Source organism: Megalobrama amblycephala, linkage group LG20 (assembly GCF_018812025.1).
Source record: "Megalobrama amblycephala isolate DHTTF-2021 linkage group LG20, ASM1881202v1, whole genome shotgun sequence".
Classification (NCBI taxonomy): domain Eukaryota; kingdom Metazoa; phylum Chordata; class Actinopteri; order Cypriniformes; family Xenocyprididae; genus Megalobrama; species Megalobrama amblycephala.
Window position 1 is genome coordinate 3,170,072 of NC_063063.1, and position 3,424 is coordinate 3,173,495.

Genomic DNA, 3,424 nt, shown 5'->3' on the forward strand with positions numbered 1-3,424 from the left:
CTGTAAAGCCGAATAAGTTGGCAATTAGTTGCCTCAAAATTTTTAAGTTAAGAAACTCAAAGTTTAAGTGAGCAGAACTGACAGATTTTTATTTTGTACTCATACATTTTAATTGTTCTTAACTTGAAATGTTTGAGTACACTAGAACATTTAACTTAAAATTATTATGCAACCCCAGTGTAAATATTTGTATTAGTGTTAAACTTAAGTTTGTCTAAATTCAAAGAAATAAGTTAATAAAACTCAAAATAATGAAACAGTTCAGCTTACTTAAAAAATGTCAGTTCTGTGAACTTGAAAATAAAAGAAAGTTCTAAATACTTATAACAGTTCATTTGACTGAATTAAATTTGTTTAATTTAAGTTTGTCCAACTCAAACCAATTAACTATTTTGAGCGTTTGGGTTTACAGTGTAGTTACTGATATATATATATATATATATATATATATATATATATATATATATATATATATATATATATATATATATATATATATATATATATATTTTTTTTTTTTTTTAAAGTCTTATATTATATATTATATTTAATTGTTATATTATTTAATTGTTATATTATATTTTGTTAAATCACTGGCCTAGTTTTTATTGTGTAATTTTTCATTGCATATTTTTTAATATAATTATTATTTTTTATTATAATTATTTTTTTTATATATAATTATTTTTTAATATAATTGCACACGTTAAATCGACAGGTCTGTTTTTTTATTTATTATTTATTGTTTTTTGTTTTGTTTTACTTTTTTCCCCCATCAAAAAGTGCCTAGATGGAACATGTTGGGTCGTTGTAACAGAATAAACAAACAGATCTCAGCACATCTGTTCAAAAAGCATCTCTTGGTTTTGTTAAATTAGGACAAAGCCTCATTGTGAATCACTGCATAAACAGAACATAGTGAACACAGACCTCAGGCAATTAATCATATTATTATTGCCATCAGAACATTTTCATTTAGTTACTTGTATTCTGATCAAATCATAAGTTATTCTATTGTGTGTGCTTTTGTGTGTGTTTGTGTGTGTGTTCCAGTTTCTTACAAATTCTTTCTATTGATTATTGTTGTCACAGATGTGTTTCACCGTTTTCAACACCTCTGTACTTCACCTTTTGACTCCATCTATCATATTTCACTTTAACAAACACATCTTCTCACACTCCATAAATATAACAATCAAATAAAACTTCCCTTAATGTATATTATTTGCATTTGCATTCACGCATCCATGAGTTAGTTTAGAAATGGGATGGCATGAATTAAATATGTACTGTGATATATAAAATGATTAAGTTCTTAATTCAAAACAGGCCGGATTGCAATGAACCGGATCAACACATGTAAACAACTTAAAGAACGTATGATGAATGAAAGACGCAACAAACATTCGGTGAACTCGCCTAACCTCGCAAACCAGCAGCAACATGTTTTAAATGACGGTGCTTTAGTAATGCGCAGGCCTTGTTGTGGGGTAAAAGTGTGTTGTTGTTTGTCTGAAGGGTCACTGGAGTGATATAAATGCACCCGGAAGGCCTCGTGATGAAGCTAATGTTCTCTTTCCATCTTCGTCTCTCAGTGTGAATGAGATTGCTTGCTATTTCTGGATGTGAAAAAACACCTTATCAGAAGCTAAAAATAGAGCTAGGCTATATATAGAGCATACAAGCAACTTTTGGCTTATAGATCCATGTGACTTGATTTGTCTTTCTCACTCTCATATTGTTCCAGTAGAAAATCCACATTCGTTCATGCAGTTCATTATCACCAGGAATCTTCTGGATGAGTATTGCATTTTACCTTAACACTGGCTTTAACTCATGATATGCTGGTCTTGACGTGGCATCAGCAATGAATAAAAGACATTTTTAAGTGTTTGATGTTATAATTAGACGACAGATGGAATCATCACTGCTTAGGAAAGTTGTTTTCAAATGGTTTTGCTTCAGGAGGACTGGTTTTGTTTTATGAGATCAGACATTTATTTTGCACATTTTTTCTCGGTTTATGAGCATGAGGGCTTATTGCATCATTTGAGAAGCAAAAGAAGTAAAGAAATAATAAAAAAAGAAGATATTTTGGAAAAAACATTTTTTACATTTATTTTTTACATATTTAAAAGTATTTTTAAAATACATATTTAACACATATTTGTTTCAAACCTTACATTTTAATTTATTATTAACAAAAAAATATATATATTTTCCCAAAAACATTCACACAAAGTAAAAAATAATATTTATTATAAAGACCATATACATAATGAATATTTTTCTTTATTTTGCATGAAATGAAAAGAAAATATTTTGAACAAACTTATTTATTTATTTATTTTTACAAAGTGTATATATATATATATAATAAATATTACATATTTATTTTCCTAAAGACAAAAGATAAAGACCATATACATAATGAATATATTTTCTTTAGATATGATTCAAGCCATGTTATTTAATGTGGGCCATTATAAAATTTTGGGGCTTTTTACAGCTTAATTTCACTATAAACAAAAGCTAAATTAGCAATAATATGAAAGCAGAATTTTCAAGATAAAACTAAAAACGTTTTGTTATTGAATGTTTAATTTAGTTTATTTACTTAAAGAGAATAGCAAAGTTTAAAGACAACTTCAAAAGACCTTAATGTTTATTGTGATGTTTTTATGCTTCATATTTTCTGTTATGTACGAACTTATGTACTGGTAAAAATAAGATACATAAATAAATAAGCCTACAATAATTTATGCAGACAGTAAAACTAGTCAGTTTGTTTTCTGCACATCCACACTCAATCCAAAATAATATTTAAACAAAACTGTTTTTTATAATGTATTTCTATATGGAAGTGTCACTTGCTTTTAAACAAATTGAACAAAAGAGGTTTAAACCAGAAACCAGGACTTTCGACCAATATAAAAATCCCTTTATATAAATGACACGGTTGATTCACCCTTTTCAGTGTATCAGGTTTCATCTATTTGTTATTTATTTCTCTTCAGAGTCTTAAGGACCAGACAGAGGGCGTGTCAGGGTATTTTGTAAATATAAAGCAAGAAATTCAGCGCATGGTCAGTTTTTTTCAAGTAATAAGCAGAGAATCCAAGGAAAGGTATTTATTTGTAGCAACATAGCCATGGTTTCAGTTTTAGAGGAATATGTTCTATAAATAAAACCCCTGTTTATCATTTGACGTGAAAATAGAGCTATTAGTGCTGGTGCTGCATTCACAGAATGAGAGACGTTTTAGAGATTTTTATGTCCTGAGAGCTCAATTTACAGTATGTGGCCTTTTATTTCAGTAATATTATATTATCTGCAGGTATATGTTTTTTAAAGTCAGCATGAAATGGATTGTGACATTATATGTGACCTGATCCAGCAAAATGAGTCACAGTGACCCAAATTT